Source organism: Coregonus lavaretus (genome assembly GCF_964263955.1).
Source record: "Coregonus lavaretus genome assembly, chromosome: 2".
NCBI classification, from domain to species: Eukaryota; Metazoa; Chordata; class Actinopteri; order Salmoniformes; family Salmonidae; genus Coregonus; species Coregonus lavaretus.
In genome coordinates, this window is record NC_139989.1 from 53,309,784 (window position 1) to 53,333,124 (window position 23,341).

The following is a 23,341-nucleotide window of genomic DNA, read 5'->3' on the forward strand; positions in this document are numbered from 1 at the left end:
TCATACTAAAGTCATTATATATAGTCAACACATCATGCTAAAGCCATTATATATAGTCAACACATCATACTAAAGCCATTATATATAGTCAACACATCATACTAAAGTCATTATATATAGTCAACACATCACACTAAAGCCATTATTTACAGTCAACACATCATACTAAAGTCATTCCAGTCAACACATCATACTAAGCCAATTTCAGTCAACACATCATACAAAAGCCATTATATAGTCAACACATCATGCTAAATCCATTATATATAGTCAACATATTACACTAAAGCCATTATATATAGTCAACACATCATATTAACGCCATTATAAATAGGCAACACATCATACTAAAGCCATTATAAATAGTCACCACATCATACTAAAGACCTTAAATATAGTCAACACATCATACTAAAGCCATTCCTGTCAACACATCATGCTAAAGCCAATTCCAGTCAACACATCATACTAAAGCCAATATATATAGTCAACACATCAAACTAAAGCCATTATATATAGTTAACACATCATACTAAAACCATTTTTATAGTCAACACATCATGCTAAAGCCATTATATATAGTCAACACATCATACTAAAGCCATTATATATAGTCAACACATCATACTAAAGCCATTATATATAGTCAACACATCATACTAAAGCCATTATTTACAGTCAACACATCATACTAAAGCCATTATATATTGTCAACATATTACACTAAAGCCATTATATATAGTCAACACATCATACTAAAGCCATTATATATAGTTAACACATCATACTAAAGCCATTATATATAGTCAACACATCATACTAAAGCCTTTATATATAGTGAACATGTCATACAATTCAATTATATATAGTCAACACATCATACTAAAAGCCATTATATATAGGACTTTTTGATCCAAAATGGCATATCAGTGCGGTCGTGTTCTTTGTGTGTCCGTGTAAATAGCCTGTTTTTTGTATTTTCTTGTATTTTTCATACTTATTTCCCTATCACACTTTTCATCCTTCTACAAAATATACTTTCCTGCAACCCGCCTCACTCAATGTGGAACGGATTCTATTATTGATATACCCTTTATCTAGAATCTCCAGTTGAAACTAGCTAGCCAGCTAGCCAGCTAACTAGCTACTTGCTATTAGCCACCATTAGCGGTTTTCACCCAGAACACTGGATTTTCTGCCGGAATAACTGAATCACTGGACATTAACACCGGATCGCAACTAGCTAGCCGCAACCGGATGGATGTTGGTGTTGGCTAATCACCGCTGCCCCCGAAGCAAGCAGCAGTTAGCCTCGAGCTAGCCTCGAGCGAGGCCCATATCCCGGCTATCTACCTCGCTGTCTACCGGACGGGAGTAGCCAGCTAACTAGCTCCTTGCTATTAGCCACCGTTAGCGGTTTTTCACCATTGTCCGTGGCCTGCACTACCTACCAGCCAGCTCTAGCCTGGACTATTATCGGCCAGTCTGCACTGTCTGCACAGCGCGTTATCGACCCAGAACATATCGGTTTTTCTGTCGGAATCACTGAATCACTGGACCTTTAATACCGGATCATTGCAACTAGCTAGCTGCAACCAAATGGATGTAGTTGTTGGCTAATCAGCCCTGAGCTAGTCTCGAGCCAGGCCCATCTCCCGGCTATCTACCTCTCTGTCAACCGGACGGGACCTCCTAGTGTTGACATAGAGCCCCGCCGATCCAACACGACTGGTCTGCCGACGAAATCTTCTGATGTGGTTTCAACAGGCTTCCTGTTACGACCACAAAGATCCATCTGCTAGCCCCGGCCCGCTATCACACGCAAGCCGTGGCCTCTTGCTCGCCAGTGCTGTAGAAGCCCCCGAACTACCTCCGAACTCTCCTATTGCTAATTCAGAAATGTCCATCCCCAACTACAAAATTTTCCGTCTCGATAGAACTGCCAAAGGGTGTGGGTTTGCAATCTACTGTAGAGATAGCCTGCAGAGCTCTATCGTACTATCCAGGTCTGTGCCCAAAAAGTTTGAGCTTCTACTTCTAAAAATCCACCTTTCCAGAAATAAGTCTCTCACTGTTGCCGCTTGCTACAGACCCCCCTCAGCCCCGAGCTGTGCCCTGGACACCATATGTGAACTAATTGTCCCCCATCTATCCTCAGAGTTCGTACACTTGGTGACCTAAACTGGGATATGCTTAACACCTCAGCCAACCTACAATCTAAACTAGATGCCCTCAATCTCACACAAATTATCAACGAACCTACCAGGTACAACCCTAAATCTGTAAACATGGGCACCCTCATAGATATCATCCTGACAAATTTACCCTCTAAATACACCTCTGCTGTCTTCAACCAGGATCTCAGCGATCACTGCCTTATTGCCTGCATCCGTAATGGGTCCGCGGTCAAACGACCACCCCTCATCACTGTCAAACGCTCCCTAAAACACTTTAGCGAGTAGGCTTTTCTAATTGACCTGGCCCGGGTATCCTGGATGGATATTGAACTCATTCCGTCAGTAGAGGATGCCTGGTTGTTCTTTAAAAGTGCTTTCCTCTCAATCTTAAATAAGCATGCCCCATTCAAAAAATTCTGAACTAAGAACAGATATAGCCCCTGGTTCTCCTCAGACTTGACTGCCCTTGACCAGCACAAAAACATGCTGTGACGTACTGCATTAGCATCGAACAGCCCCCGCGATATGCAACTTTTCAGGGAAGTCAGGAACCAATATACACAATCAGTTAGGAAAGAAAAGGCTAGCTTTTTCAACCAGAAATGTGCATCCTGTAGCACTAACTCCAAAAAGTTTTGGGACACTGTAAAGTCCATGGAAAATAAGAGCACCTCCTCCCAACTGCCCATTGCACTGAGGCTAGGAAACACTGTCACCACCGATAAATCTACAATAATTGAGAATTTCAACAAGCATTTTGTTACGGCTGGCCATGCTTTCCACCTGGCTACCACTACCCCGGCCACCAGCTCTGCACCCTCCGCTGCAACTTGCCCATGACTCTGTCAACCACCGCATTCTTATTGGCAGACTAAATAGCCTTGGTTTCTCTAATGACTGCCTCGCCTGGTTCACCAACTACTTCTCAGATAGAGTTCAATGTGTCAAATCGGAGGGCCTGTTGTCTGGACCTCTGGCTGTCTCTATGGGGGTGCCACAGGGTTCAATTCTCGGGCCGACTCTATTATCTGTGTATATCAATGATGTCGCTCTTGCTGCTGGTAACGATCGGATCCACCTCTATGCGGACGACACCATTTTGTATACATCTGGCCCTTCATTGGACACTGTGTTAACAAACCTCCAAACGAGCTTCAACGCCATACAACAATCCTTCCGTAGCCTCCAACTGCTCTTAAACACTAGTAAAACTAAATGCATGCTCTTCAAACTTGCACCCGCCCACCCGACTAGAATCACTACTCTCGGCGGGTCTGACCTAGAGTATGTGAACAACTACAAATACCTAGGTGTCTGGTTAGACTGTAAACTCTCCTTCCAGTCTCATATTAAGCATCTCCAATCAAAAGTTAGATCTAGAATCGGCTTCCTATTTCGCAACAACGCCTCCTTCACTCATGCTCTCAAACATGCCCTCGTAAAACGGACTTTCCTACCGATCCTTGACTTTGGCGATGTCATTTACAAAATAGCCTCCAACACTCTACTCAGCAAATTGGATGTAGTCTATCACAGTGACATCCGTTTTGTCACTAAAGCCCCATATACTACCCACCATTGTGACCTGTACGCTCTTGTTGGCTGGCCCTCACTACATATTCGTTGCCAAACCCACTGGCTCCAGGTCATCTATAAATCACTGCTAGGCAAATCCCTGTCTTATCTTAGCTCATGGGTCACCATAGCAACACCCACCCGTAGTCTGCGCTCCAGCAGGTATATCTCACTGGTCATCCCCAAAGCCAACACCTCCTTTGGCCGCCATTCCTTCCAGTTCTTTGCTGCCAATGACTGGAACGAACTGCAAAAATCTCTGAAGCTGGAGACTCTTATCTCCCTCACTAACTTTAAATGTCAGCTGTCAGCTTACCGATCACTGCACTTGTACACAGCCCATCTGTAATTAGCCCACCCAACTACCTCATCCCATATTGTTATTTATTTTGCTAATTTGCACCCCAGGATCTCTATTTGCACATCATCTTTTGCACGTCTATCATTCCAGTGTTATTTACGAAATTGTAACTATTTTTGCCCTATGGCCTATTTATTTATTGCCTTACCTCCATAACTTACTACATTCGCACACACTGTATATATATTTTCTGTTGTATTTTTGACTTTATGTTTTGTTTACCCCAAATGTAACTCTGTGTTGTTGTTTTTATCGCACTGCTTTGCTTTATCTTGGCCAGGTCGCAGTTGTAAATGAGAACTTGTTCTCAACTGGCTTACCTGGTTAAATAAAGGTGAAATCAAAAATAAAAAAATAAAAAAAATAGTCAACACATCATACTAAAGCCATTATATATAGTCAACACATCATATTAAAGCCATTCCTGTCAACACATCATGCTAAAGCCAATTCTAGTCTACACATCATACTAAAGCCATTATATATCGTCAACACATCATACTAAAACCATTATATTTAGTCAACACATTATGCTAAAGCCATTATATATAGTCAACACCTCATACTAAAGTCATTATATATAGTCAACACATCATACAATTCCATTATATATAGCCAACACATCATACTAATAGCCATTATATATAGTCAACACATCATACTAAAGACATTATATATAGTCAACACATCATACTAAAGCCATTCCTGTCAACACATCATACTAAAGCCAATTCCAGTCAACACATCATACAAAAGCCATTATATATAGCCAACACATCATACTAAAACCATTATATATAGTCAACACATCATGCTAAAGCTATTATATATAGTCAACACATCATACTAAAGCCATTATATACAGCGAACACATCATAAATTGCATTATATATAGCCAACAGATCATACTAAAGACATTATATATAGTCAACACATATATAATAGCCATTATATATATATAGTCAACACGTCTCATAAGTAAAATCTGAACTACTGAGAGCTGAGCAAAGGACATGGAGGAGAGAGAATCAAGGAGGGTGGTCTATACAAAGTCTCCCTCCCATTCATCCCTTTATAATCAGACACTCAGATCTGGACTTCTCATTATAGGCAGCTTGGACTGACATTACAACATTACAAGTCCTGTACTAACTAATACTGAACAATGGAGCTTATGACTGTCTGGAGTTTAGTTCTCATTGTGATGTCCATACACAGTAAGTAAAGCATTACATGGTGACTGAAGAATATCTGAGTATCGTGGTTAAACTCGAAATTTGTGTTAATACCAGATCTTCAACTGAGTGTCAACATTTTTGTTTTGCAGGTGTTTTCTGTGATGAGATGGATCAGTCACCTTCTCAGGTGAAAAGACCTGGAGACACTGTTAAATTGTCATGTAAAATCTCTGGGTTTGATATGACAAGCTACTACATGAACTGGATAAGGCAGAAACCAGGCAGAACTCTGGAATGGATTGAGAGCATTAACTCTGGTTCAACAGATGCTCCAGACTACTCAGACTACCTGAAAGGCCAGTTCACCCTGACTGAGATCGTCTCCAAAAGCAGTTCTGAGAGGCCAAGAGTCTGAGAGCAGAGGACTCTGCAGTTTATTATTGTGCTCGAGAGACACACTGATGGAAGCTGGTGAAGCAGCTGTAGAGAAACCCACACCCACCCTAGCAATATGGATAGCTGGTGTACTACTTCCTCTCTTTGTGTCACACTAGAATAATACTGAGTATCATTACTGTAAATAATACAACAACAATATCACAAAGCACTACACAATAAAAGACTCCAGCCTCTAACATTCAAACTACACAATCAAACGATCTCTTGCCCAGTCTGGTCAAGCTTTCTCCTTGTCACACAAACAAGTAATTAACAAAGTATTCAGAACATGTAAATCTGTTCCCCATCTCTGAGTTCTCTATTTAATCTCTGTGTGATCTTCCCTGTGAGGAGGAGTCAATGCAAAACTCTGACCTCTTCCATCACTACTTATCTCACTGCAGAGTGGAGGAGAGGGACTGAAGCTCTGACTAGTAGACTGAGTGATAGACATTAACAACAGTCTAACATGTTTAACAAAGATTACATAATAGGGCTACTGCTACTGGTTATAGGACTGTCAGGTAAACACTTTGTTTTTACTTTCAACAGATGGTTGTGTGTCCTTAAAAGCTTTTCTTCAAGTTTGAAATGCTCTCTTTTTATCAACAGGTATTCAAGGTCAGACGCTGACTGAGTCTGGACCTGTGGTTAAAAAGACTGAAGATTCACACCAACTGACCTGTACATATGATGGAATCTCAAACATTAACACTGACATTGGCTGGATCAGACAGGCTCCTGGGAAAGGGCTGGAGTGGGTTGCATATATTTCCGCTCCAAGTGGTAGTGCTATCTCCTACTCCCAGTCTGTTAAGAATTGGTTCACCATCTCCAGAGACAACAGCAAACAGCAGGTGTATCTCCAGATGAACAGTCTGAAGACTGAAGACTCCGCTGTTTATTATTGTGCTCGAGAGGCACAGTGACACAGGAGGCTGCAGCGCTGTACAAAAACTGATCAAGCACATCTCTCACTGGCAGAGTCAAATGTGATGTGAGACAGACAAACTAAGGATCCAGCATAAATTCCAAGTTTATTGAAAGCATACCATTCCTCATCAACCTCAATGCAGCTTAATCCACTCTCTGGCCATGTGCTGTTAGTCAGTACACATATATCTTCTTGATGACAGCTTATTTACATTCACCTGTATATCAGCCTAATTCAATTCAGAGTTTGATTTACTGGTAGGGATTAATGTCCTCATTAAGCATAATGAAATATAGAAGCATAATTGTGATAGCAGATTTGATCTGTTAAAAAGAGTAATGGGCCATGTATATATTCTATCTTTGGGGGACACCAATAGTTAGATTCTCACCATCTGTGCCTTTTGTGCAGTTCTCCAAAGCATCAATTATAATGATTATAATAACACTGTTAACAATAAGCAGAACAGAACCATTCATAATGCAAGTCAATGCATCCCATAATAGATAATTGTATTATTATGATAAATAACTGTTCTCCTCAACATGTCACTTTGGTACTAGTAATTTATATAACTGTACTTCTCCTTTAATCCTAAATCTCAGACTTTGATGCAAAGCAATTCCCCTCTTTGTATATAAAAAAGGAGTCCCTCTCTCGTTCACGCAGATGGAGTGAATAAGTATCAGTTCAGCTTCCTCACAAACCATGTTCCCTCCATATCTGCTGCTGTTTCTGCTGCTGGCATTAGGTGATTAATGGCAAAATATAGGATACTATTTCTTGAACAAATATTACTATAACATAATAAAACTGTATAAATGTATCATGTACCTAATGTTAGACCATTTTCAAATATCTAGATTTTTCCCCCACAGGTGTGCACGGTATTGTTGGCCCAGATCTCACCCAGCCAAGCTCAATGGTTGTAAAGCCCAGAGAATCTTTGAGCATCACCTGTAAGGTCTCTGGGTATTCTGTCAGTGATGATTGCTATACCACAGACTGGATTAGATATCCTGTAGATAAAGCTATGGAATGGTTCAGATGGAAATTGCAAGGATTCTTTGAAAAGCAGGTTCAGCATCTCCAAAGATGGTTCCAACAACATAGTCACTTTAGAAGGGCAGAGAATTCAAACTGAAGACACAGCTGTGTATTACTGTGTCAGATATAATGACACAGAGTGGTGTGAAGAAAGCATGACGTGTACAAAAACAACAAATATGTCTGTCGCATGTAACCATCGTTTCCCTAAGGACTACCCAGTTCATATTGTCACAGTCAAAATGGACACTTCCTGGGAATGTGAGATAAACTGTCTGAAAAGCTTTATACATAATTAGTTTAATGCATAAATACATGCATCTGCAATCATATTTAAACCATGAATAACATACTTGTACATGTAAGTTCAAAACTGTTTAATGTTTATAAGCAGGTTAAAAGCAGATTTTAAACTAAGTTTAAATTACTTATTTTAGTGATAGGAATTATGAACATCCAATTGCACCAAAGGAGCTGGACCTAGTATTAAACAGAAATGTTAAACCATTCATATTGATGCTGACTGAATAACAACTATTAAAGGTTAAACCATTCATAATGATGCTGACTGAATAACAACTATTAAAGGTTAAACCATTCATAATGATGCTGACTGAATAACAACTATTAAAGTTTAAACCATTCATAATGATGCTGACTAAATAACAAGTGTTCAAGGTAAAACCATTCATAATGATGCTGACTAAATAACAACTATTAATAAAGGTTAAACCATTCATAATGATGCTGACTAAACAACAACTATTAGTAACTGTTAAACCACTCATAGTAATGCTGACTAAATAACAATTTAGGTTTTTGTTAAGGTGTGTATCACTGTGACTATATGGGGGCCACAGTGATATTACGCCGTACAAAAACCCCTTTGCTCCTCTGTGGACACATCAACACTGAACAGGTCAAATAAACACCCCCCACAACAATGGTACCAATGTAAACCTAATGAAACCTCACCATAAACATGATTTTGGCCATAGCCATGATATTGGGTTTAATACTGCAACATAAATCCATACATTTGCAAACAACTGTCACAACTGACATTGGATACACCTTTTGTCAGAAACAATAATACTAAACAATGAAGATTAATCCAACAACTCATAGATGAACATCATACTGTAAGAATCTTTAGTATTGTTAGATTATATTGTATCGTGCATGGTTTATTTTATTTTTATTTTTATTATACCTGACTGAGAGCAGACAGAGTCATATGGAATCCCTATGGAGATGTGAAGGAGGTGTTTTTGTGCTGGGGTATATCACTGTGATATGGGGTTTGGGGGCACAGTGAAATGAGGCTGTACAAAAACCTCAGAGACAAAACCTGCATTATATCTGCCTGAGTATAGGGAAAATGGGGAGAAACCATACAATATTATTCAAATGATCGTCTGATATTGGTATAACTCCATTGTAAATTGTTTTACATTTTTAAAAGAATGTTTTGATTGAGTGATGTCATGACATGGACCTGAGCAGCAGTTTTTAAAAGGTATACAAAACTGAATTCACATATCTGTACTCAAGAAATCAAGTGTATGATCATATTGTGATATTGCATTATATTCCATGTCTGTTGGATTCTGTATCATGACTTTAAAGCTGCCTATTGAGGTGCAGGGTTTTTGTACAGGCAGTGAATGGAGACATAGCACTGTGATGCTTTTGACTTGGATAACAATAATCTGCTAAATGACAAAAATGTCAAAAGTAAATGTTTTACATACAGATCTCATATTAATGTAGTTATGTACTACTTATTTTGCTAAGAGTGAGGCAGATACATAGAATTTTGCAAAAAAACATGATTATTTGTCTCTCTGAAATGAAACCATCAAGTGACAGATTTTGAACAAGTACATGTCTGTCATTTAACAACCCCATGCCATGATTAAATAGTGAAAAAACACACTATTCTGTTTCACAAGTTGTTTAAACAATAAAAGCTAATTTAGCAACATTTCTGAAAATGTATATATAGCGTTTTGGAATGAAACTCTTCAAATATTATTTTAGATACCGGATGAAAGTCATTAATGTAAACTAAAATCAGTAATGGACAAAGGATAGATCCTTGAGAAACCCCCAAAATGTAATGATTATGTTCTGATTTAGAGCTGTTCAGTGATGACTATAACAACGGAAGTGATAATAGTAATTATATACTGTACTGTAAAGAAATTGACAATCCAAAGTTGACTACATTTTGTATTTCATTTTGACCGTTCATAATGCAGGTCAACACAGTTAATAACAGTCGTATCCTTTTATACCAACTCTATATGCAAAGGAGCCTAACACACCACCTCTCTCTCTGTATAAAAAGTGGACTGTCTGTCTCACCAGTTCAGCTTCAACACAAACCATGTTCCCTGCATCTCTGCTGCTGCTCCTGCTGGCTGCTGCCTCCTGTGAGTCTCTTGGGATTCGGGGGAAGGAAAAGAATTGATGCTCAATAAAATATATTGAGAAAATATAATTTCAACAATAGCCTTAACACTCATACTAATTACCATAGTGTTACCATTATGTTTTTTTCCCTTAGATGTGGTGGTCTTGAACTCAGCCAGCCAAGTTTAATGGTTGTAAAGCCTAGTGAGTCTCAGAGCATCATTATATATAGTCAAACATCATACTAAAGCAATTCCAGTCAACACATCATACTACAGCCATTATATATAGTCAACACATCATACTAAAGCCATTATATATAGTCAACACATCATACTAAAGCCATTATATATAGTTAACACATCATACTAAAGCATACTTCTCATTTACAACTGCGACCTGGCCAAGATAAAGCAAAGCAGTGCGATAAAAACAACAACACAGAGTTACATATGGGGTAAAACAAAACAAAGTAAAAAATACAACAGAAATACAATTAATATACAGTGTGCAAATTTAGCAAGTTATGGAGGTAAGGCAATAAAATAGGCTATAGTGCAAAATAATTACAATTTAGTATTAACACTGGAATGATGTGCAAGAGATGATGTGCAAATAGAGATACTGGGGTACAAATGAGCAAAATAAATAACAATATAGGGATGAGGTAGTTGGGCGGGCTAATTTCAGATGGGCTGTGTACAGGTGCAGTGATCGGTAAGGTGCTCTGAAAACTGATGCTTAAAGTTAGTGAGGGAGATAAGTGTCTCCAGCTTCAGAGATTTTTGCAATTTGTTCCAGTCATTGGCAGCAGAGAACTGGAAGGAATTGCGGCCAAAGGAGGTGTTGGCTTTGGGGATGACAAGTGAGATATACCCGCTGGAGCGCAGACTACGGGTGGGTGTTGCTATGGTGACCAATGAGCTAAGATAAGGCGGGGATTTGCCTAGCAGTGATTTATAGATGGCCAGTGGGTTTGGCGACGAATATGTAGTGAGGACCAGCCAACAAGAGCGTACAGGTCACAGTGGTGGGTATTATATGGGGCTTTGGAGACAAAACGGATGGCACTGTGATAGACAACATCCAATTTACTGAGTAGAGTGTTGGAGGCTATTTTGTAAATGACATCGCCGAAGTCAAGGATCGGTAGGATAGTCAGTTTTACGAGGGCATGTTTGGCAGCATGAGTGAAGGAGGCTTTGTTGCGAAATAGGAAACCAATTCTAGATTTAACTTTGGATTGGAGATTCTTAATGTGAGTCTGGAAGGAGAGTTTACAGTCTAACCAGACACCTAGATATTTGTAGTTGTCCACATACTCTAGGTCAGACCCATCTAGAGTAGTGATTCTAGTCGGGTGGGCGGGTGCAAGCAGCGTTCGGTTGAAGAGCATGCATTTAGTTTTACTAGTGTTTAAGAGCAGTTGGAGGCTACTGAAGGAGTGTTGTATGGAATTGAAGCTCGTTTGGAGGTTTGTTAACACAGTGTCCAATGAAGGGCCAGATGTATACAAAATGGTGTCGTCTGCGTAGAGGTGGATCTGAGAGTCACCAGCAGCAAGAGCGACGTCATTGATATACACAGAGAAAAGAGTTGGCCCAAGAATTGAACCCTGTGGCACCCCCATAGAGACTGCCATAGGTCCAGACAACAGGCCCTCCGATTTGACACATTGAACTCTATCTGAGAAGTAGTTGGTGAACCAGGCGAGGAAGTCATTTGAGAAACCAAGGCTATTTAGTCTGCCAATAAGAATGCGGTGGTTGACAGAGTTGAAAGCCTCCTGTGTCAACACATCATACTAAAGCCATTATATATAGTCAACACATCAAACTAAAGCCATTATATATAGTCAAGACATCATACTAAAGACATTATATATAGTCAACACATCATAGTAAATCCATTATATATAGTCAACACATTTACATTTACATTTACGTCATTTAGCAGACGCTCTTATCCAGAGCGACTTACAAATATATAGCCAGTGGGATAACCACTTTACAATTATTATTATTTTTTTTGTTTTTTTTTTAGGGGGGGGGGGGGGGGGGGGTAAAGGGGGGGTAGAAGGATTACTTTATCCTATCCCAGGTATTCCTTAAAGGGGTGGGGTTTCAAATGTCTCCGGAAGGTGGTGAGTGACTCCGCTGTCCTGGCGTCGTGAGGGAGCTTGTTCCACCATTGGGGAGCCAGAGCAGCGAACAGTTTTGACTGGGCTGAGCGGGAACTATGCATCCACAGAGGTAGGGGAGCCAGCAGGCCAGAGGTGGATGAACGCAATGCCCTCATTTGGGTGTAGGGACTGATCAGAGCCTGAAGGTACGGAGGTGCCGTTCCCCTCACAGCTCCGTAGGCAAGCACCATGGTCTTGTAGCAGATGCTAGCTTCAACTGGAAGCCAGTGGAGTGTGCGGAGGAGCGGGGTGACGTGAGAGAACTTGGGAAGGTTGAACACCAGACGGGCTGCGGCATTCTGGATGAGTTGTAGGGGTTTAATGGCACAGGCATGGAGCCCAGCCAACAGCGAGTTGCAGTAATCCAGACGGGAGATGTCAAGTGCCTGGATTAGGACCTGTGCCGCTTCCTGTGTAAGGCAGGGTCGTACTCTCCGAATGTTGTAGAGCATGAACCTACAGGATCGGGTCACCGCCTTGATGTTAGCGGAGAACAACAGGGTGTTGTCCAGGGTCACACCAAGGCTCTTCGCACTCTGGGAGGAGGACACAATGGAGTTGTCAACCGTAATGGCGAGATCATGGAACAGGCAGTCCTTCCCCAGGAGGAAGAGCAGCTCTGTCTTGCCAAGGTTCAGCTTGAGGAGGTTATCTGTCATCCATACTGATATGTCTGCCAGACATGCAGAGATGCGATTTGCCACCTGGTTATCAGAAGGGGGAAAGGAGAAGATTAGTTGTGTGTCGTCAGCGTAGCAATGATAGGAGAGGCCATGTGAGGATATGACAGAGCCAAGTGACTTGGTGTATAGCGAGAATAGGAGAGGGCCTAGAACTGAGCCCTGGGGGACACCAATGGTGAGAGCAGGTGGTGCGGAGACAGATTCTCGCCACGCCACTTGGTAGGCGCGACCGGTTAGGTAGGACGCAATCCAAGAGTGAGCCGCGCCGGAGATGCCCAGCTCGGAGAGCGTGGAGAGGAGGATCTGATGGTTCACAGTATCAAAGGCAGCAGACAGGTCTAGAAGGACAAGAGCAGTCATACTAAACCCATTATATGCAGTCAACACATCATACTAAAGCCATTATATATAGTCAACACATCATACTAAAGCCATTATATATAGTCAACACATCATACTAAAGCCATTATAAATAGTCAACACATCATACCGAGCAATAGTGTATAGTCAACACATCATACTAAAGCCATTCCAGTCAACACATCATACTAAAGCCATTATATATAGTCAACACATCATACTATAGCCATTATATATAGTCAACATATCATACTAAAGCCATTAAATATAGTCAACACATCAAACTAAAGCCATTATATATAGTCAACACATCATACTAAAGCCATTCTATATAGTCAACACATCATAGTAAAGCCATTATATGTAGTCAACACATCATACTAAAGCCATTATATATAGTCAACACATCATACTAAAGACATTATATATTGTCAACACATCATACTAAAGACATTATATATAGTTAACACATCACACTAAACCCATTATATGCAGTCAACACATTATACTAAAGCCATTATATATAGTAAAGACATCATACTAAAGCTATTATATATAGTCAACACATCATACTAAAGCCATTATATATAGTTAACACATCACACTAAACCCATTATATGCAGTCAACACATCATACTAAAGCCATTATATATAATCAAGACATCATACTAAAGCAATTATATATAGTCAAAAAATCATACTAAAGCCATTATAAATAGTCAACACATCATACCATAGCAATTGTGTATAGTCAAAACATCTTACTAAAGCCATTACAGTCAACACATCATACTAAAGCCATATATATAGTCAACACATCATACTAAAGCCATTATATATAGTCAACATATCATACTAAAGCCATTATATATAGTCAACACATCACACTAAAGCCATTATATATAGTTAACACATCATACTAAAGCCATTATATATAGTCAACACATCATACTAAAGACATTATATATAGTCAACACATCATGCTAAAGCCATTATATATAGTCAACATATCATACTAAAGCCATTATATATAGTCAACACATCATACTAAAGCCATTATATATAGTCAACATATCATACTAAAGCCATTATATATAGTCAAAACATCATACCAAAGCCATTATATATTGTCAACACTTCATTCTAAAGCCATTATATATTGTCAACACATCATACTAAAGCCATTAGATATAGTCAACACATCATACTAAAGCCATTATATGCAGTCAACACTTCATACTAAAGCCGTTATATATAGTCAACACATCATACTAAAGCCATTATATATAGTCAACACATCATACTTAAGCCATTATATATAGTCAACACATCATACTAAAGCCATTATATGCAGTAAACACATCATACTGAAGCCGTTATATATAGTCAACACATCATACTAAAGCCATTATATATAGTCAACACATCATACTAAAGCCATTATATATAGTCAACACATCATACCATAGAATTGTGTATAGTCAACACATCTTACTAAAGCCATTCCAGTCAACACATCATACTAAAGCCATTATATATAGTCAACACATCACACTAAAGCCATTAAATATAGTCAACACATCATACTAAAGCCATTATGTATAGTCAACACATCATATTAAAGCCATTATATATAGTCAACACATCATACTAAAGCCATTATATATAGTCAACACATCATACTAAAGCCATTATATATAGTCAAAACATCATACCAAAGCCATTATATATTGTCAACACTTCATACTAAAGCCATTAGATATAGTCAACACATCATACTAAAGCCATTATATATAGTCAACACATCATACTAAAGCCATTATATGCAGTCAACACATCATACCAAAGCCGTTATATATAGTCAACACATCATACTAAAGCCATTATATATAGTCAACACATCATACTTAAGCCGTTATATATAGTCAACACATCATACTAAAGCGATTATATGCAGTAAACACATCATACTGAAGCCGTTATGTATAGTCAAGACATCATACTAAAGCCATTATATATAATCAACACTTCATACTAAAGCCATTATATATAGTAAACGCATCATACTAAATCCATTATATATAGTCAACACGTCATACTAAAGCCATTATATATAGTCAACACATCATACTAAAGCCATTATATATAGTCAACACATCATACTAAAGCCATTATATATAGTCAACACATCATACTAAAGCCATTAGATATAGTCAACACATCATACTAAAGCCATTATATATAGTCAACACATCATACTAAAGCCATTATATATAGTCAACACATCATACCAAAGCCTTAATATATGCTCAACACATCATACTAAATCCATAATATATAGTCAACACATCTTACTAAAGCCATTATATGCAGTCAACACATCATACTATAGCAATTGTGTATAGTCAACACATCATACTAAAGCCATTCCAGTCTACACATCATACTAAAGCCATTATATATAGTCAACACATCATACTAAAGCCATTATATATAGTCAACATATCATACTAAAGCCATTATATGCAGTCAACACATCATACTAAAGCCGTTATATATAGTCAACACATCATACTAAAGCCATTATATATAGTCAACACATATCAAATCAAATCAAATCAAATTATATTGGCCACATGCGCCGAATACAACAGGTGCAGACATTACAGTGAAATGCTTACTTACAGCCGTTGTGCATTTATTTTTAATAAAGAAGTAGAATAAAACAACAACAAAAGTGTTGAGAAAAAAAGAGCAGAAGTAAAATAAAATGACAGCAGGGAGGCTATATATACAGGGGGGTACCGGTGCAGAGTCAATGTGCTGGGGCACCTGCTAGTTGAGGTATTTGAAGTAATATGTGTGTGGGTAGAGTTAAAGTGACTATGCATAAATAATTAACAGAGTAGCAGCAGCGTAAAAATATGGGGTGGGGGGGCAGTGCAAATAGTCCGGGTAGCCATGATAAGCTGTTCAGGAGTCTTATGGCTTGGGGGTAGAAGCTGTTGAGAAGTCTTTTGGACCTAGACTTTGCACTCCGGTACCGCTTGCCGTGCGGTAGCAGAGAGAACAGTCTATGACTAGGGTGGCTGGAGTCTTTGACGATTTTGAGGGCCTTCTTCTGACACCGCCTGGTATAGAGGTCCTGGATGGCAGGAAGCTTGGCCCCAGTGATGTACTGGGCCGTACGCACTACCCTCTGTAGTGCCTTGCGGTCTGAGGCCAAGCAGTTGCCATACCAGGCGGTGATGCAACCAGTCAGGATGCTCTCGATGGTGCAGCTGTAGAATTTTTTGAGGATCTGAGGACCCATGCCAAATCTTTTCAGTCTCCTGAGGGGTAATAGGCTTTGTCGTGCCCTCTTCACGACTGTCTTGGTGTGTTTGGACCATGATAGTTCGTTGGTGATGTGGACACCAAGGAACTTGAAGCTCTCAACCTGTTCCACTACAGCCCCGACGATGAGAATGGGGGCGTGTTCAGTCCTCTTTTTTTTCCTGTAGTCCACAATCATATCCTTTGTCTTGGTCACGTTGATGGAGAGGTTGTTATCCTGGCACAACACGTCCAGGTCTCTGACCTCCTCCCTATAGGCTGTCTCATCGTTGTCGGTGATCAGGCCTACTACTGTTGTGTCGTCGGCAAACATAATGATGGTGTTGGAGTCGTGCCTGGCCATGCAGTCATGGGTGAACAGGGAGTACAGGAGGGGACTGAGCAAACACCCCTGAGGGGCCCCCGTGTTGAGGATCAGTGTGGCAGATGTGTTGTTACCTACCCTTACCACCTGGGGGCGGCCCGTCAGGAAGTCCAGGATCCAGTTGAAGAGGGAGGTGTTTAGTCCCAGGATCCTTAGCTTATTGATGAGTTTTGAGGGCACTATGGTGTTGAATGCTGAGCTGTAGTCAATGAATAGCATTCTCACGTAGGTGTTCCTCTTGTCCAGTTGGGAAAGGGCAGTGTGGAGTGCAATAGAGATTGCATCATCTGTGGATCTGTTGGGGCGGTATCCAAATTGGAGTGGGTCTAGGGTTTCTTGGATAATGGTGTTGATGTGAGCCATGACCAGCCTTTCAAAGCACTTCATGGTTACAGACGTCAGTTCTACGGGTCGGTAGTCATTTAGGCAGGTTATCTTAAAGTCCTTGGGTACGGGGACTATGGTGGTCTGCTTGAAACATGTTGGTATTACAGACTCAGTCAGGGACATGTTGAAAATGTCAGTGAAGACACTTGCCAGTTGGTCAGCACATGCTCAGAGTACACGTCCTGGTAATCCATCTGGCCCTGCGGCCTTGTGAATGTTGACCTGCTTAAAAGTCTTACTCACATCGGCTACGGAGAGCGTGATCACATAGTCATCCGGAACAGCTGGTGCTCTCATGCATGCTTCAGTGTTGCTTGCCTCGAAGCGAGCATAGAAGTGGTTTAGCTCGTCTGGAAGTTTTGTGTCACTGGGCAGCTCGCGGCTGTGCTTTCCTTTGTGGTCTGTAATAGTTTTCAAGCCTTTCCACATCCGACGAGCATCAGAGCCGGTGTAGTACGATTCAATCTTAGTCCTGTATTGACTCTTTGCCTGTTTGATGGTTCGTCGGAGGGCATAGCGGGATTTCTTATAAGCGTCCGGGTTAGAGTCCCGCTCCTTGAAAGCGGCAGCTCTACCCTTTAGCTCAGTGCGGATGTTTCCTGTAATTCATGGCTTCTGGTTGGGGTATGTACGTACGGTCACTGTGGGGACGACATCATCAATGCACTTATTGATGAAGCCAGTGACTGATGTGGTGTACTCCTCATTGCTATCTGAAGAATCCCGGAACATGTTCCAGACTGTTCTAGCAAAACAGTCCTGTAGCTTAGCATCTGCGTCATCTGACCACTTTTTTATTGACAGAGTCACTGGTGCTTCCTGCTTTAGTTTTTTGCTTATAAGCAGGAATCAGGAGGATAGAGTTATGGTCAGATTTGCCAAATGGAGGGTAAGGGAAAGCTTTGTATGCGTCTCTGTGTGTGGAGTAAAGGTGGTCTAGAGTTTTTTTCCCCCTCTGGTTGCACATTTAACATGCTGGTAGAAATTAGGTAGAACGGATTTAAGTTTCCCTGCATTAAAGTCCCCGGCCACTAGGACCGCTGCCTCTGGATGAGCGTTTTCCTGTTGACTTATGGCCTTATACAGCTCATTCAGTGCAATCTTAATGCCAGCATTGGTTTGTGGTGGTAAATAGACAGCTATGAAAAATATAGATGAAAACTCTCTTGGTAAATAGTGTGGTCTACAGCTTATCATAAGATACTCTACCTCAGGCGAGCAAAACCTCGAGACTTCCTTAGTATTTGATTTCGTGCACCAGCTGTTGTTTACAATCCCCGAGTGGCGCAGTGGTCTAAGGCACTGCATCGCAGTGCTAGCTGTGCCACTAGAGATCCTGGTTCGGATCCAGGCTCTGTCGTAGCCGGCCGCGACCGGGAGACCCATGGGGCGGCGCACAATTGGCCAGCGTCGTCCAGGGTAGGGGAGGGAATGTCCGGCAGGGATGTAGCTCAGTTGGTAGAGCATGGCATTTGCAACGCCAGGGTTGTGGGTTCGATTCCAGTATAAAAATGTATGCACTCACTAACTGTAAGTCGCTCTGGATAAGAGCGTCTGCTAAATGACTAAAATGTAAATGTAAATGTACAAATATACACAGACCACCACCCCTTGTCTTACTGGAGTCAGCCGTTCTATCCTGCTGATGTAGAGTATAGCCCGCTAGCTGTATGTTGTCCGTGTCATCGTTCAGCCACGACTCGGTGAAACATAAGATATTACAGTTTTTAATGTCCCGTTGGTAGGATAACCGTAATCTTAGGTCATCCAATTTATTCTCAAATGATTGAAGATTGGCTAATAGGATTGATGGGAGTGGCAGTTTACTCGCTCGCCGTCGGATCCTTACAAGGCACCCCGACCTACGTCCACGATATCTCCGTCTCTTCCTCATGCGAATGACGGGGATTTGGGCCTTGTCGGGTGTCTGTAGGATATCCTTCGCGGCCGCCTCGTTGAAGAAAAAATCTTCGTCCAATACGAGGTGAGTAATCGCTGTCCTGATATCCAGAAGCTCTTTTTGGTTATAAGAAACGATGGCAGAAACATTATGTACAAAATAAATTACAAATGACGCGGAAAAACATACATAATAGTACAATTGGTTAGAGGGCTGTAAAACGGCAGCCATCTTCTCCGGCGCCATTATTATCATACTAAAGCCATTATATATAGTCAACACATCATACTAAAGCCATTATACATAGTCAACACATCATACTAAAGCCATTATATATAGTCAACGCATCATACTAAATCCATTATACATAGTCAACACATCATACTAAAGCCATTATATATAGTCAACACATCATACTAAATCCATTATATATAGTCAACACATCATACTAAAGCCATTATATATAGTCAACACGTCTCATTAGCAAAATCTGAACTACAGAGTGTAGAATGAAGTACATGGAGGAGAGAATAAGTGCTATGGAATAGTACAGAAGATCTCTCCCTGTCAGTCTGTATTTAAGCCTCTAGAGGACGGTCTATGCAGTCTCCCTCCCATTCATCCCTTTATAATCAGACACTCAGATCTGGACTTTTCATTATAGGCAGCTTGGACTAACATTACAAGTTCTGTGCTAATTAATACTGAACAATGGAACTGATGACTGTCTGGAGTTTAGTTGTCATGGTGATGTCCATATGCTTGTAAGTAAAGCATTACATGGTGACTGAAGAATTTCTGAGTATCATGGTTAAACTCTTAATCAATGTAAATACCACATCTTCAACTGAGTGTCAAAGTTTATGTTTTGCAGGTGTTTGTTGTGCTATAAGACTGGATCAAACTTCTTCTCAGATGAAAATACCTGGACACTTTGTTAAAGTGTCCTGTACAATCTCTGGTTATTCAATAACTAGCTATGACATTCACTGGCAGAAACTAGTGAAAGTACTGGAGCAGATTGGGAAATGAACACTGGTTCAGGCACAGATGTTATCTATGCAGACTCACTGAAAGGACAGTTCACCCTGACTGAGGATGTCTCTACAAGCACACAGTTCTCAGCTGTTTATTATTGTGCTCGACAGACACATTGACTGGAGCTGGGGAAGCAGCTGTACAAAACCCTCCTAACAACTCGGCTAGGTGGTGTACTACTTCCTCTCTTTGTGTCACACTAGAATAATACTGAGTATCATTACTGTAAAGAATACAACAATATCACAAAGCACTACGCAATAAAATAATCCAGTCTCTAACATTCAAACTACACAATCAAACGATCTCTTGCCCAGTCTGGTCAAGCTTTCTTGTTGTCACATGAACAAGTATTTAACAAATTATTCAGAACATATGAACCTGTTCCCCATCTCTGAATTCTCTATTTAATCTCTGTGTGATCTTCCCTGTGAGGAGGAGTCAATGCAAAACTCTGACCTCTAAAATCACTGCTTATCTCACTGCAGAGTGGAGGAGAGGAACTGAAGCTCTGACTAGACTGAGGAACAGATACACACCATAACTACTAATAGTTCATCATGATGTTTACTATTGTGGTTCTACTGATGACAATAGGCTTGACAGGTGAACACTTTTAGACCGTTTATTGTTTGATAAAGAATAATCACAGAGGTTTTGAGTCCAGGGATTTGTTACTTAGTTTCCACAGGTGTTCAGGGTCAGACACTGACTGAGTCTGGACCAGTTGTTAAAAAGCCTGGGAACCACACAAACTGACCTGCACAGCCTTTGGTTTGGACATGAATAGCTACTGGATGGCTTGGATCAGACATACTCCTGGGAAAGGACTGGAGTGGGTTGCAACTATTACCCGTGACAGCAGTGGCACTTGCTACCCCCAGTCTGTTTGGGGTCAGTACACCATCTCCAGAGACAATAGCATGAAACAGGTGTATCTCCAGATGAACAGTCTCTGCTGTTTATTATTGTGCCAGAGACACAGTGACACAGGAGGCTGCAGCCCTGTACAAAAACTGATCAAGCACTTCTCTCACTAGCAAATCAAATCAAATCAAAACAGAGTCAAATGCGATGTGAGACAGACAAAATAAGGATCCAGCATAAATTCCAAGTTTATTCAAAGCATACCATTCCTTATCAAGCTCAATGCAGCTTAATCCACTCCTCTGGCCATTTTAGTCAGTAAACATCATCTTGATGACAGCTTATTTATATTCACCTATATAGCAGTCTAATCCAATTAAGAGTTTTAATTACTGATAGCAGACTTTTACTGTTATCTAAAAAGAGTAATGGGTCAAGCATATACTGTATCTTTGGGGACACCAATAGTTAGATTCTCACCATCTGTGCCTTTTGTGCAGTTCTCCAAAGCATCAATGATAACGATTATAATAACATACTGTAAGCAATGAGCAGAACAGAACCATTCATAATGCAAGTCAATGGATCCCATAATAGATAATTGTATTATTATTAATAGTATTATGATACATACTTGTTCTACTCAACATGTCACTGTGATTCTAGTAATTTTACTGTACTTCTCCTTTAATCCTAAATCCCTGACTTTGATGCAAATCAATTCCCCTCTTTGTATTAAAGAAGAGTCTGTTTCTCTTTCACTCAGTTGGAGTAAATAAGTATTATTCCCATCAGTTCAGCTTCCTCACAAACCATGTTCCCTGCATTTCTCCTGCTGCTGCTGGAAGCTGCCTCCTGTTTATTTTTTAAATACATTTTACAATAACATAATCAAACTGTATAAATGTATCATGTACCTAATGTTAGACCATTTTCAAATATCCAGATTTTCCCCCCGACAGGTGTGCAAGGTATTGTTGACCCAGAACTCAGCAGCCAAGCTCAATGGTTGTAAATCCCAGAGAATCTTTGAGCATCACCTGTAAGGTCTCTGGGTATTCTATCAGTGATGATAGCTATACCACAGACTGGATTAGACATCCTGTAGATAAAGCTATGGAATGTTCAGATGGAAATTGCAAGGATTCTTTGAAAAGCAGGTTCAGCATCTCCAAAGATGGTTCCAACAACATAGTCACTTTAGAAGGGCAGAGAATTCAAACTGAAGACACAACTGTCTATTACTGTGTCAGATATAATTACACACAGTGGTGTGAAGCATGTTATAAGCAGATTTTTAAATTAAGTGATACTAAGTTTTTTCTTTGTTATTTTAGTGAAAAAGATGATGAACATCCAAATGCACCAAAGGTGCTGGAGCACTTAGTATTAAACAGAAAGGTTAATCCATTCATAATGATTCTGACTAAATAACAACTATTATAAGGTTAAACCATTCATAATGATGCTGACTGAATAATAACTATTAAAGGTTAAACCATTCATAATGATGCTGACTGAATAATAACTATTAAAGGTTAAACCATTCATAATGATTCTGACTAAATAACAACTATTATAAGGTTAAACCATTCATAATGATGCTGACTAAATAACAACTATTAAATGTTAAACCATTCATAATGATGCCGACTAAATATACATTATTAAATATTAAACCATTTATAATGATGCTGACTAAATAACAACTAGTAATTGTTAAATCATTCATAATGATGCTGACTTTGTAACAAATATTAATAAAGGTTATACCATTCATACTAATTCTGACTAAATTATTTTGAGTGAGTTGAAAATGAAAATATCATAATGCTTATTAATAAAAAGTCTCATACATGTTTTTAACAGTTATAAAGCATTGTACCTGCAGGATTTAGTTATAATATATAATATTTTAAAATATTCAAAAATATTTGAAGAAATAGTAGATATGTGTGTTATTACCTATCCACAACCATCTGAATGTGTTGCTATCCTCATAGAGGAGGTGTGTGGTACTGGTGGGAGGTTTTTGTTATGGTGTGTAGTGATATTACGCCGTACAAAAACCCCTTTGCTCCTGTATGGACACATCA